The sequence below is a fragment of the Pseudophryne corroboree genome, chromosome 2 (genome assembly GCF_028390025.1).
Source record: "Pseudophryne corroboree isolate aPseCor3 chromosome 2, aPseCor3.hap2, whole genome shotgun sequence".
NCBI classification, from domain to species: domain Eukaryota; kingdom Metazoa; phylum Chordata; class Amphibia; order Anura; family Myobatrachidae; genus Pseudophryne; species Pseudophryne corroboree.
Window position 1 is genome coordinate 645,776,743 of NC_086445.1, and position 15,371 is coordinate 645,792,113.

The 15,371-nt window shown below is 44.2% G+C and overlaps 1 protein-coding gene across 3 annotated transcripts in view; it reads left to right on the top strand.

Annotated features, from left to right (window-relative positions):
- Positions 1–15,371, top strand: part of LOC135051049 (NF-kappa-B-activating protein-like) — a 75,958-nt gene that overhangs the window by 22,062 nt on the left and 38,525 nt on the right. The window lies entirely within an intron of this gene.

The window sequence follows — 15,371 nt, forward strand, 5'->3', positions numbered from 1 at the left end:
CGTGTTAGCTCCTCCTTCAATATCTCCAGCTTCTTCTGCAAAAGCCTGATGAGGGGAATGACATGACTCAGGCTGGCAGTGTCTGAACTGACTTCACGTGTGGCAAGTTCAAAGGGCATCAGAACCTTGCACAACGTTGAAATCATTCTCCACTGCGCTTGAGACAGGTGCATTCCACCTCCTATATCGTGCTCAATTGTATAGGCTTGAATGGCCTTTTGCTGCTCCTCCAACCTCTGAAGCATATAGAGGGTTGAATTCCACCTCGTTACCACTTCTTGCTTCTTATGATGGCAGGGCAGGTTCAGTAGTTTTTGGTGGTGCTCCAGTCTTCTGTACGTGGTGCCTGTACGCCGAAAGTGTCCCGCAATTCTTCTGGCCACCGACAGCATCTCTTGCACGCCCCTGTCGTTTTTAAAAAAATTCTGCACCACCAAATTCAAGGTATGTGCAAAACATGGGACGTGCTGGAATTTGCCCATATTTAATGCACACACAATATTGCTGGCGTTGTCCGATGCCACAAATCCACAGGAGAGTCCAATTGGGGTAAGCCATTCCGCGATGATCTTCCTCAGTTGCCGTAAGAGGTTTTCAGCTGTGTGAGTATTCTGGAAAGCGGTGATACAAAGCGTAGCCTGCCTAGGAAAGAGTTGGCGTTTGCGAGATGCTGCTACTGGTGCCGCCGCTGCTGTTCTTGCGGCGGGAGTCCATACATCTACCCAGTGGGCTGTCACAGTCATATAGTCCTGACCCTGCCCTGCTCCACTTGTCCACATGTCCGTGGTTAAGTGGACATTGGGTCCAGCTGCATTTTTTAGGACACTGGTGAGTCTTTTTCTGAGGTCCGTGTACATTTTCGGAATCGCCTGCCTAGAGAAGTGGAACCTAGATGGTATTTGGTAACGGGGGCACACTGACTCAATAAATTGTCTAGTTCCCTGTGAACTAACGGCGGATACCGGACGCACGTCTAACACCAACATAGTTGTCAAGGCCTCAGTTATCCGCTTTGCAGCAGGATGACTGCTGTGATATTTCATCTTCCTCGCAAAGGACTGTTGAACAGTCAATTGCTTACTGGAAGTAGTACAAGTGGGCTTACGACTTCCCCTCTGGGATGACCATCGACTCCCAGCAGCAACAACAGCAGCGCCAGCAGCAGTAGGCGTTACACGCAAGGATGCATCGGAGGAATCCCAGGCAGGAGAGGACTCGTCAGAATTGCCAGTGACATGGCCTGCAGGACTATTGGCATTCCTGGGGAAGGAGGAAATTGACACTGAGGGAGTTGGTGGGGTGGTTTGCGTGAGCTTGGTTACAAGAGGAAGGGATTTACTGGTCAGTGGACTGCTTCCGCTGTCACCCAAAGTTTTTGAACTTGTCACTGACTTATTATGAATGCGCTGCAGGTGACGTATAAGGGAGGATGTTCCGAGGTGGTTAACGTCCTTACCACTACTTATTACAGCTTGACAAAGGGAACACACGGCTTGACACCTGTTGTCCGCATTTCTGTTGAAATAGTTCCACACCGAAGAGCTGATTTTTTTGGTATTTTCACCAGGCATGTCAACGGCTATATTCCTCCCACGGACAACAGGTGTCTCCCCGGGTGCCTGACTTAAACAAACCACCTCACCATCAGAATCCTCCTTGTCAATTTCCTCCCCAGCGCCAGCAACACCCATATCCTCCTCATCCTGGTGTACTTCAACACTGACATCTTCAATCTGACTATCAGGAACTGGACTGCGGGTGCTCCTTCCAGCACTTGCAGGGGGCGTGCAAATGGTGGAAGGCGCATGCTCTTCACGTCCAGTGTTGGGAAGGTCAGGCATCGCAACCGACACAATTGGACTCTCCTTGTGGATTTGGGATTTCGAAGAACGCACAGTTCTTTGCGGTGCTACTGCTTTTGCCAGCTTGAGTCTTTTCATTTTTCTAGCGAGAGGCTGAGTGCCTCCATCCTCATGTGAAGCTGAACCACTAGCCATGAACATAGGCCAGGGCCTCAGCCGTTCCTTGCCACTCCGTGTGGTAAATGGCATATTGGCAAGTTTACGCTTCTCCTCCGACAATTTTATTTTAGGTTTTGGAGTCCTTTTTTTACTGATATTTGGTGTTTTGGATTTGACATGCTCTGTACTATGACATTGGGCATCGGCCTTGGCAGACGACGTTGCTGGCATTTCATCGTCTCGGCCATGACTAGTGGCAGCAGCTTCAGCACGAGGTGGAAGTGGATCTTGATCTTTCCCTAATTTTGGAACCTCAACATTTTTGTTCTCCATATTTTAATAGGCACAACTAAAAGGCACCTCAGGTAAACAATGGAGATGGATGGATACTAGTATACAATTATGAATGGACTGCCGAGTGCCGACACAGAGGTAGCTACAGCCGTGGACTACCGTACTGTACTGTGTCTGCTGCTAATATAGACTGGATGATAATGAGATGTAGTATGTATGTATAAAGAAGAAAGAAAAAAAAACCACGGGTAGGTGGTATACAATTATGGACGGACTGCCGAGTGCCGACACAGAGGTAGCTACAGCCGTGGACTACCGTACTGTACTGTGTCTGCTGCTAATATAGACTGGATGATAATGAGATGTAGTATGTATAAAGAAGAAAGAAAAAAAAACCACGGGTAGGTGGTATACAATTATGGATGGACTGCCGAGTGCCGACACAGGGGTAGCAACAGCCGTGGACTACCGTACTGTACTGTGTCTGCTGCTAATATAGACTGGATGATAATGAGATGTAGTATGTATGTATAAAGAAGAAAAAAACACGGGTAGGTGGTATACAATTATGGATGGACTGCCGAGTGCCGACACAGAGGTAGCTACAGCCGTGGACTACCGTACTGTACTGTGTCTGCTGCTAATATAGACTGGATGATAATGAGATGTAGTATGTATAAAGAAGAAAGAAAAAAAAACCACGGGTAGGTGGTATACAATTATGGATGGACTGCCGAGTGCCGACACAGAGGTAGCTACAGCCGTGGACTACCGTACTGTACTGTGTCTGCTGCTAATATAGACTGGATGATAATGAGATGTAGTATGTATGTATAAAGAAGAAAGAAAAAAAACCACGGGTAGGTGGTATACAATTATGGATGGACTGCCGAGTGCCGACACAGAGGTAGCTACAGCCGTGGACTACCGTACTGTACTGTGTCTGCTGCTAATATAGACTGGTTGATAATGAGATGTAGTATGTATAAAGAAGAAAGAAAAAAAAACCACGGGTAGGTGGTATACAATTATGGATGGACTGCCAAGTGCCGACACAGAGGTAGCTACAGCCGTGGACTACCGTACTGTACTGTGTCTGCTGCTAATATAGACTGGATGATAATGAGATGTAGTATGTATGTATAAAGAAGAAAGAAAAAAAAAACACGGGTAGGTGGTATACAATTATGGACGGACTGCCGAGTGCCGACACAGAGGTAGCTACAGCCGTGGACTACCGTACTGTACTGTGTCTGCTGCTAATATAGACTGGTTGATAATGAGATGTAGTATGTATAAAGAAGAAAGAAAAAAAAACCACGGGTAGGTGGTATACAATTATGGACGGACTGCCGAGTGCCGACACAGAGGTAGCTACAGCCGTGGACTACCGTACTGTACTGTGTCTGCTGCTAATATAGACTGGTTGATAATGAGATGTAGTATGTATGTATAAAGAAGAAAGAAAAAAAAACCACGGGTAGGTGGTATACAATTATGGATGGACTGCCGAGTGCCGACACAGAGGTAGCTACAGCCGTGGACTACCGTACTGTACTGTGTCTGCTGCTAATATAGACTGGATGATAATGAGATGTAGTATGTATAAAGAAGAAAGAAAAAAAAAACCACGGGTAGGTGGTATACAATTATGGATGGACTGCCGAGTGCCGACACAGAGGTAGCTACAGCCGTGAACTACCGTACTGTGTCTGCTGCGACTGGATGATAAATAATGATATAAAAAATATATATATATCACTACTGCTGCCGGACAGGTATATATTATATAATGACGGACCTGCTGGACACTGTCTGTCAGCAGAATGAGTTTTTTATAGAATAAAAAAAAAAACACCACACAAGTCACACGACGAGTGTTTAACTTTTTCAGGCAATCACAATATAGTATACTATACTGGTGGTCAGTGTGGTCAGGTCACTGGTCAGTCACACTGGCAGTGGCACTCCTGCCTGCAGCAAAAGTGTGCACTGTTTAATTTTAATAATATGTATGTACTCCTGGCTCCTGCTATAACCTATAACTGCTCCCCAGTCTCCCCCACAATTAAGCTGTGTGAGCACAGTCAGATATTATACATAGATGATGCAGCACACTGGGCTGAGCACAGATATGGTATGTGACTGAGTCACTGTGTATCGTTTTTTTCAGGCAGAGAACGGATTATATTAAATAAAACTGCACTGGTGGTCACTGGTCAGTGGTCAGTCACTAGTAAACTCTGCACTCTCTAGTACTCCTAAGCTCCAGTAAATCAAGTGTCTCTGTCTCAATCTCACTCTCTCTCTTCTAATCTAAATGGAGAGGACGCCAGCCACGTCCTCTCCCTATCAATCTCAATGCACGTGTGAAAATGGCGGCGACGCGCGGCTCCTTATATAGAATCCGAGTCTCGCGATAGAATCCGAGCCTCGCGAGAATCCGACAGCGTCATGATGACGTTCGGGCGCGCTCGGGTTAACCGAGCAAGGCGGGAAGATCCGAGTCGCTCGGACCCGTGTAAAAAAACATGAAGTTCGGGCGGGTTCGGATTCCGAGGAACCGAACCCGCTCATCTCTAGTTTCCACGTGTCCTTTGTGTTGATCTTACCAAAAACAAATCCCCCGCTAGCTCTAGTAATTGTCCCCTTATATATATATATATATATATACTTCTCTTCCTTTGAAGAATCTTTCCCTCCTGAACTTTGTTAAAACCCTTGGTATATTTGAAAGTTTCTATCATGTCCCCCCTTTCCCTTTTCTACTCCAAACTATACATGTTAAGATCTTTTAGCCCTTCCTGGTAAGATTTGTGATGTAGGCCATGCATCATTTTAGTTGCCCTTCTTTGCACACTCTCTAATGTATTTATGTACTTCTGGAGATATGGTCTCCAGAACTGGACACAGTATTCCAGATGAGGCTGTACCAATGACCTATACCAATGATGGCTAACCTTGACACTCCCGCTGTTGTTGAACTACATATCCCACCAAGCCCTGCTACCGTTTTTCTATTTGGCCATGCTAAAACTGATGCAGGGCATGCTGGGATCTGTAGTTCAACAACAGCTGGAGTGTCAAGGTTAGCCATCACTGACATATACAGTGGCATTATTACTTCTTTTTTCTTGTTACTGATTCCTCTCGCTATGCAACCAAGCATCTGACTTCCCTTTCTCATTGCTTTATGGCATTGCTTTCCTGACTTTAAGTTAGAGATGTGCACTTGAAATTTTTCGGGTTTTGTGTTTTGGTTTTGGGTTCGGTTCCGCGGCCGTGTTTTGGGTTCGACAGCGTTTTGGCAAAACCTCACCGAATTTTTTTTGTCGGATTCGGGTGTGTTTTGGATTCGGGTGTTTTTTTCAAAATACACTAAAAAACAGCTTAAATCATAGAATTTGGGGGTCATTTTGATACCAAAGTATTATTAACCTCAAAAACCATAATTTCCACTCATTTTCAGTCTATTCTGAATACCTCACACCTCACAATATTATTTTTAGTCCTAAAATTTGCACCGAGGTCGCTGGATGACTAAGCTAAGCGACCCTAGTGGCCGACACAAACACCTGGCCCATTTAGGAGTGGCACTGCAGTGTCACGCAGGATGGCCCTTCCAAAAAACACTCCCCAAACAGCACATGACGCAAAGAAAAAAAGAGGCGCAATGAGGTAGCTGTGTGAGTAAGCTAAGCGACCCTAGTGGCCGACACAAACACCTGGCCCATCTAGGAGTGTCACTGCAGTGTCACGCAGGATGGCCCTTCCAAAAAACACTCCCCAAACAGCACATGACGCAAAGAAAAAAAGAGGCGCAATGAGGTAGCTGTGTGAGTAAGATAAGCGACCCTAGTGGCCGACACAAACACCTGGCCCATCTAGGAGTGGCACTGCAGTGTCACGCAGGATGGCCCTTCCAAAAAACACTCCCCAAACAGCACATGACGCAAAGAAAAAAAGAGGCGCAATGAGGTAGCTGTGTGAGTAAGATAAGCGACCCTAGTGGCCGACACAAACACCTGGCCCATCTAGGAGTGGCACTGCAGTGTCACGCAGGATGGCCCTTCCAAAAAAATACTCCCCAAACAGCACATGACGCAAAGAAAAATTAAAGAAAAAAGAGGTGCAAGATGGAATTGTCCTTGGGCCCTCCCACCCACCCTTATGTTGTATAAACAGGACATGCACACTTTAACCAACCCATCATTTCAGTGACAGGGTCTGCCACACGACTGTGACTGAAATGACGGGTTGGTTTGGACCCCCACCAAAAAAGAAGCAATTAATCTCTCCTTGCACAAACTGGCTCTACAGAGGCAAGATGTCCACCTCATCATCATCCTCCGATATATCACCGTGTACATCCCCCTCCTCACAGATTATCAATTCGTCCCCACTGGAATCCACCATCTCAGCTCCCTGTGTACTTTGTGGAGGCAATTGCTGCTGGTCAATGTCTCCACGGAGGAATTGATTATAATTCATTTTAATGAACATCATCTTCTCCACATTTTCTGGAAGTAACCTCGTACGCCGATTGCTGACAAGGTGAGCGGCGGCACTAAACACTCTTTCGGAGTACACACTTGTGGGAGGGCAACTTAGGTAGAATAAAGCCAGTTTGTGCAAGGGCCTCCAAATTGCCTCTTTTTCCTGCCAGTATAAGTACGGACTGTCTGACGTGCCTACTTGGATGCGGTCACTCATATAATCCTCCACCATTCTTTCAATGGGGAGAGAATCATATGCAGTGACAGTAGACGACATGTCCGTAATCGTTGTCAGGTCCTTCAGTCCGGACCAGATGTCAGCATCAGCAGTCGCTCCAGACTGCCCTGCATCACCGCCAGCGGGTGGGCTCGGAATTCTGAGCCTTTTCCTCGCACCCCCAGTTGCGGGAGAATGTGAAGGAGGAGATGTTGACAGGTCGCGTTCCGCTTGACTTGACAATTTTATCACCAGCAGGTCTTTGAACCCCAGCAGACTTGTGTCTGCCGGAAAGAGAGATCCAAGGTAGGTTTTAAATCTAGGATCGAGCACGGTGGCCAAAATGTAGTGATCTGATTTCAACAGATTGACCACCCGTGAATCCTTGTTAAGCGAATTAAGGGCTCCATCCACAAGTCCCACATGCCTAGCGGAATCGCTCCGTGTTAGCTCCTCCTTCAATGTCTCCAGCTTATTCTGCAAAAGCCTGATGAGGGGAATGACCTGACTCAGGCTGGCAGTGTCTGAACTGACTTCACGTGTGGCAAGTTCAAAGGGCAGCAGAACCTTGCACAACGTTGAAATCATTCTCCACTGCGCTTGAGACAGGTGCATTCCACCTCCTATATCGTGCTCAATTGTATAGGCTTGAATGGCCTTTTGCTGCTCCTCCAACCTCTGAAGCATATATAGGGTTGAATTCCACCTCGTTACCACTTCTTGCTTCAGATGATGGCAGGGCAGGTTCAGGCGTTTTTGGTGTTGCTCCAGTCTTCTGTACGTGGTGCCTGTACGCCGAAAGTGTCCCGCAATTCTTCTGGCCACCGACAGCATCTCTTGCACGCCCCTGTCGTTTTTTAAAAAATTCTGCACCACCAAATTCAAGGTATGTGCAAAACATGGGACGTGCTGGAATTTGCCCATATTTAATGCACACACAATATTGCTGGCGTTGTCCGATGCCACAAATCCACAGGAGAGTCCAATTGGGGTAAGCCATTCCGCGATGATCTTCCTCAGTTGCCGTAAGAGGTTTTCAGCTGTGTGCGTATTCTGGAAACCGGTGATACAAAGCGTAGCCTGCCTAGGAAAGAGTTGGCGTTTGCGAGATGCTGCTACTGGTGCCGCCGCTGCTGTTCTTGCGGCGGGAGTCCATACATCTACCCAGTGGGCTGTCACAGTCATATAGTCCTGACCCTGCCCTGCTCCACTTGTCCACATGTCCGTGGTTCAGTGGACATTGGGTACAACTGCATTTTTTAGGACACTGGTGAGTCTTTTTCTGACGTCCGTGTACATTCTCGGTATCGCCTGCCTAGAGAAGTGGAACCTAGATGGTATTTGGTAACGGGGGCACACTACCTCAAGAAATTGTCTAGTTCCCTGTGAACTAACGGCGGATACCGGACGCACGTCTAACACCAACATAGTTGTCAAGGCCTCAGTTATCCGCTTTGCAACAGGATGACTGCTGTGATATTTCATCTTCCTCGCAAAGGACTGTTGGACAGTCAATTGCTTGGTGGAAGTAGTAAAAGTGGGCTTACGACTTCCCCTCTGGGATGACCATCGACTCCCAGCAGCAACAACAGCAGCGCCAGCAGCAGTAGGCGTTACACGCAAGGATGCATCGGAGGAATCCCAGGCAGGAGAGGACTCGTCAGAATTGCCAGTGACATGGCCTGCAGGACTATTGGCATTCCTGGGGAAGGAGGAAATTGACACTGAGGGAGTTGGTGGGGTGGTTTGCGTGAGCTTGGTTACAAGAGGAAGGGATTTACTGGTCAGTGGACTGCTTCCGCTGTCGCCCAAAGTTTTTGAACTTGTCACTGACTTATTATGAATGCGCTGCAGGTGACGTATAAGGGAGGATGTTCCGAGGTGGTTAACGTCCTTACCCCTACTTATTACAGCTTGACAAAGGCAACACACGGCTTGACAAATGTTGTCCGCATTTCTGGTGAAATACTTCCACACCGAAGAGCTGATTTTTTTGGTATTTTCACCAGGCATGTCAACGGCCATATTCCTCCCACGGACAACAGGTGTCTCCCCGGGTGCCTGACTTAAACAAACCACCTCACCATCAGAATCCTCCTTGTCAATTTCCTCCCCAGCGCCAGCAACACCCATATCCTCCTCATCCTGGTGTACTTCAACACTGACATCTTCAATCTGACTATCAGGAACTGGACTGCGGGTGCTCCTTCCAGCGGGCGTGCAAATGGTGGAAGGCGCATGCTCTTCACGTCCAGTGTTGGGAAGGTCAGGCATCGCAACCGACACAATTGGACTCTCCTTGTGGATTTGGGATTTCGAAAAACGCACAGTTCTTTGCGGTGCTTTTGCCAGCTTGAGTCTTTTCATTTTTCTAGCGAGAGGCTGGGTGCTTCCATCCTCATGTGAAGCTGAACCACTAGCCATGAACATAGGCCAGGGCCTCAGCCGTTCCTTGCCACTCCGTGTGGTAAATGGCATATTGGCAAGTTTACGCTTCTCCTCCGACAATTTTATTTTAGATTTTTGAGTCCTTTTTTTACTGATATTTGGTGTTTTGGATTTTACATGCTCTGTACTATGACATTGGGCATCGGCCTTGGCAGACGACGTTGCTGGCATTTCATCGTCTCGGCCATGACTAGTGGCAGCAGCTTCAGCACGAGGTGGAAGTGGATCTTGATCTTTCCCTAATTTTGGAACCTCAACATTTTTGTTCTCCATATTTTAATAGGCACAACTAAAAGGCACCTCAGGTAAACAATGGAGATGGATGGATACTAGTATACTTATGGATGACGAGCGACTGCCGACACAGAGGTAGCTACAGCCGTGGACTACCGTACTGTGTCTGCTGCTAATATAGACTGGATGATAATGAGATGAAATTAATATATATATATATATAATATCACTAGTACTGCAGCCGGACAGGTATATATATTTATTATGTAATGACTGATGACGGACCTGCTGGACACTGTCAGCTCAGCAGCACCGCAGACTGCTACAGTAAGCTACTATAGTAGTATGTATCAAGAAGAAAGAAAAAAAAAACCACGGGTAGGTGGTATACAATTATGGATGGACGAGCGACTGCCGACACAGAGGTAGCTACAGCCGTGGACTACCGTACTGTGTCTGCTGCTAATATAGACTGGATGATAATGAGATGAAATTAATATATATATATATATATATATATATATAATATCACTAGTACTGCAGCCGGACAGGTATATATATTTATTATGTAATGACTGATGATGGACCTGCTGGACACTGTCAGCTCAGCAGCACCGCAGACTGCTACAGTAAGCTACTATAGTAGTATGTATCAAGAAGAAAGAAAAAAAAAAAAACACGGGTAGGTGGTATACAATTATGGATGGACGAGCGACTGCCGACACAGAGGTAGCTACAGCCGTGGACTACCGTACTGTGTCTGCTGCTAATATAGACTGGATGATAATGAGATGAAATTAATATATATATATATATAATATCACTAGTACTGCAGCCGGACAGGTATATATATTTATTATGTAATGACTGATGACGGACCTGCTGGACACTGTCAGCTCAGCAGCACCGCAGACTGCTACAGTAAGCTACTATAGTAGTATGTATCAAGAAGAAAGAAAAAAAAAACCACGGGTAGGTGGTATACAATTATGGATGGACGAGCGACTGCCGACACAGAGGTAGCTACAGCCGTGGACTACCGTACTGTGTCTGCTGCTAATATAGACTGGATGATAATGAGATGAAATTAATATATATATATATATATATATAATATCACTAGTACTGCAGCCGGACAGGTATATATATTTATTATGTAATGACTGATGACGGACCTGCTGGACACTGTCAGCTCAGCAGCACCGCAGACTGCTACAGTAAGCTACTATAGTAGTATGTATCAAGAAGAAAGAAAAAAAAAAACCACGGGTAGGTGGTATACAATTATGGATGGACGAGCGACTGCCAACACAGAGGTAGCTACAGCCGTGGACTACCGTACTGTGTCTGCTGCTAATATAGACTGGATGATAATGAGATGAAATTAATATATATATATATAATATATATAATATCACTAGTACTGCAGCCGGACAGGTATATATATTTATTATGTAATGACTGATGACGGACCTGCTGGACACTGTCAGCTCAGCACCGCAGACTGCTACAGTAAGCTACTATAGTATGTATCAAGAAGAAAGAAAAAAAAAAAAACACGGGTAGGTGGTATACAATTATATATATATATACAATTATATATATATATATATTAAACTGGTGGAGATTAATTAAACTGGTGGTCAGGTCACTGGTCACACTATCAGCAACTTGCAAGTAGTACTCCTAAGCAGACAATCACAATATACTGGTGGTCAGTGTGGTGACAATGGCAGTGTGGCACTCTGGCAGCAAAAGTGTGCACTGTACGTTAAAATATGTACTCCTGCTCTCAGACTCTAACTGCTCCCCACTGTCTCCCCCACAAGTCAGATATACAGTCACACTATCACTTCAGCAAGTAGTAGTACTCCTCCTAATGCTCCCCAAAATTACTAAAGTAAATACTGTGTCTCTCTCTACTCTAGTCTCACTCTCTTCTCTATAAACGGAGAGGACGCCAGCCACGTCCTCTCCCTATCAATCTCAATGCACGTGTGAAAATGGCGGCGACGCGCGGCTCCTTATATAGAATCCGAGTCTCGCGATAGAATCCGAGCCTCGCGAGAATCCGACAGCGGGATGATGACGTTCGGGCGCGCTCGGGTTAACCGAGCAAGGCGGGAAGATCCGAGTCGCTCGGCCCCGTGTAAAAAAAACTGAAGTTCGGGCGGGTTCGGATTCCGAGGAACCGAACCCGCTCATCTCTACTTTAAGTCACTTGAAATAGTGACTCCTAAATCACTTTCCTTCTCAATAGTTTCCATTATAGTACCCTTGATACTATATTTAGCCTTTGAGTTTTTGAGACCCAAGTGCATGATTTTGCATTTTTTTAGCATTAAACTGTAGTTGCCACGTTCTTAACCATTTCTCAAGCCTAGCTAGGTCATCAATCATTTGTTTTACCCCTCCCGGTGTGTCTACCCTGTTGCAAATCTTTGTATTATCTGCAAAAAGGCATACTTTCCCTTCAATACCATTTGCAATGTCACCAACAAAGCTAATAAAGAGAACTGGTCCAAGTGCAGATCACTGGGGTATTCCACTGGTAACATTTCCTCCATAGATTGCACTCCATGTACTACAACTGACTGTTTACTATCCTGCAACCAGGTTCTTATCAATTTAACTGTTTTATAATCCACCCCCACGCTTTCAAGTTTATTTAGCAGTCTGCGATGTGGGACAGTGTCAAATGTCTTACTTAAGTCTAGTTATGCTACATCTACAGCTCCCCCTTGATCTATTATTTTATTATTTTCATCGCAGAGTCAAAAAAGTCAATAAGATTTGTTTGGCATGATCACCCACCAGTAAATCCATGCTGTTTTGGATCCTGGAAGTTGTTTGATTTAAGATATTCCCCAACTCTTTCTTTTAATAGTTTTTCTATTACTTTCCCTACTACTGATGTAAGGCTTACTGGTCTGTAGTTACTTGCTTTTTCCTTGCTTCCACTTTATATAGTTGAACTACTTTCACTCTCTTCCAGTCCTCTGGAATAGCACCTGTATTTAGTGACTGGTTAAATAATTCTGTTAATGGTGCCACCAGCACATCTTTTAGCTCTTTTAGTATCCTTGGGTGTATCCCATCTGGCCCCATTGATTTATCCACTTTTAGTTTTGAAAGTTCTATTAAGACCTTCTCCTCTGTAAATGTAGTTTCATCTACCTTATTTTTATAAATGTCCTTGCAACTTAACTGTGGCTCATTCCCTTCTTCTGTAGTAAGTACTGAGCAAAAATAATTATTTAGGTGATCTGCTATTGCCTTGTCTCCCACCAAATTCTCACTCTCTATCTTAAAACTTATTATTCCTCCATTTGATTTTCTCCTTTCATTTATAAACTTAACTCCTTTATCTACTGACTTGGCCATTTTCTTCTCAGCTTCTGCCTTGGCACGTCTGATCACTTTCTTAGCATCCTTCCATCTGCGTGGTTATTATTTTGAGTCTGTTTGTATTTCCTAAAAGCCGCTTTCACACTAGTTGATACTTCTTTTGTGAACCACACTGGCTTCCTTTTCCTGGTGCTTTTCCTAACTCTTTTGATACAAAGGTCTGTTGCCCTTAGTATTGCACTTTTCAGTTTTCCCCACCTCTCCTGCACTCTTTCCAAGTTCCTCCAGTCTGCCAATGAATCACTTAAACATCTCCCTATTTTTGCAAAGTCAGCATTTCTAAAATCCAACACCTTTGTTTTTGTGTGACAGGAGTTGGATCCTGTCTTTATACTAAACCATACTACTTGATGATTACTGGATCCCAGATGCTCACCCACATATATGTCTGAAATCCTGTCACCATTTGTAAGAATTAAATCTAATATTGAGCCTTTGCAAGTGGGCTCCTTCACCAATTGCTTGAGAGATGCTTCCTGTAAGAAGTTTAGAAATTTGCCACTTGTAGCTGAACTTGCAAAAGACCCCTTCCAATTTACATCAGGTAAATTAAAGTTTCCCATGATTATGACTTCTCCCTTTAAAACCATTTTAGTGATGTCCAACAATAGGTTCTTGTCCAAATCCTGCCCCTGGCCTGATGGTCTATAGGTCACCCCAATGCGAATAATGTCCTTCTTCGAGGTTTCTGTGGTGACCCAAAAGGCCTCAGTTTTGTCTTCAATATTTTGTAATAAAGTAGCATTTATGCTTTTTTCACATACATTGCTACCTCTTCTCCGATTCTTCCCATTATATCCTTCCTAAATAAGTTGTATCCTGGTATAGCTATGTCCCAGTCATGATTCTCATTGCACCATGACTCTGTAATTGCCACAATATCTAGGTTATCCCTTGTCATTATCGCAATTAGCCCTAGAATTTGCACACATAGCATTAAGAATTTTGTTTGTGCATCTGTCATTAGTAGCCATGTCCAGACAGTACAAAGTAAATAACAAGTTTACAGTTGAAATTACCTGTTTGGTGATGTTGCTCAGTGTTTAGTATTTGTTTTTGTTTTTTTACTAATCAGGAATCACACTCTGTCCTTTACACCACGACTACACCTCACTAAATGCAAAGGTATAGTACACCTGACCACAAATGGCCAAATGATCAAAGGAGGTGAACAACAGACAGCATGCAATAATAAATTATGTTTCACTGAGCAACTCTCCCACACATGCAATGCCAATTACAAGCAAATCATTACATCAAAAAAACATACATGAATTTGCATAAGAGAGAACTGTAGTGAGCAGATTGGGGATGTATTTTCATAGTTTAAAAAAACAGATAATATGCATAAGATGAATTACATACTTTTGAGGCATTAAGGCAGTCCATATGTGGTAGTGTTGGTGTGTTGATGTTTCCCTTCTGTTTATCGCAGGTATAATGCTAATTTTATATTAACACTTTTATGTCAGCACTTCTATGGAAGCACTACCAGCCGACGGCTACCAGCTATATACTACACTTTAAATAGTAAAAATTTCCATGTGAATGCAATGATTGCAAACTCCTCCCAATACAATCCCACTTTAAAGCTAAGGCAATACATTATCTTATACAAACAAGCATTACATACCAACAAGGCAGACAACTGAATCTTTACAAATGGAAAAAAACAAAAAACAAAACTCTTTTTCAATGTACCTAGAACTATGCAATCATGGTATTCATTTGAGATAATCAGCAGATGCAATACAAGTTGCTGGTAAGTGTAGTTCTATGATTCATTACCTAGGTGGTAATAATGATTCGTTATGGTGTGAAGGTTCATTATGATGTGTGGTATATAAAAAGCTTTTCTTACAGGATCTTGTCATCCATTTTGGAAAACAGTGGCAAGGAGCTAGAGATGTGGACTGCGCCCTTCTGACTTCTGCCTGCTAATTTCTGAGTGATATTCTGCACTTCACAAACACTACACTCATCCACCTCCTGCACTGCACATCCCTATATATTTTAAACACAAAACAGCCCTCACATTATCTCCCCAATACACATCACAAACACATCCCCCTTTTATCACAGTACTCAACACCCCATTCCTTTACTCAACATACACATCACAGATATTTCATAACCACACCTGTCATTTTTTTTGTTTATTCACAGCACCCACATTCATCTATCATTATATATCCACAGTTAACCATCACATTTTCCACTTCTCCATAACCCATATCACACAAAGGCCCTTCACCAAGCAGTTTTTTCCAAATACACATCACAGACAACCCCTACCAGAGCAGTTTTTGGAAC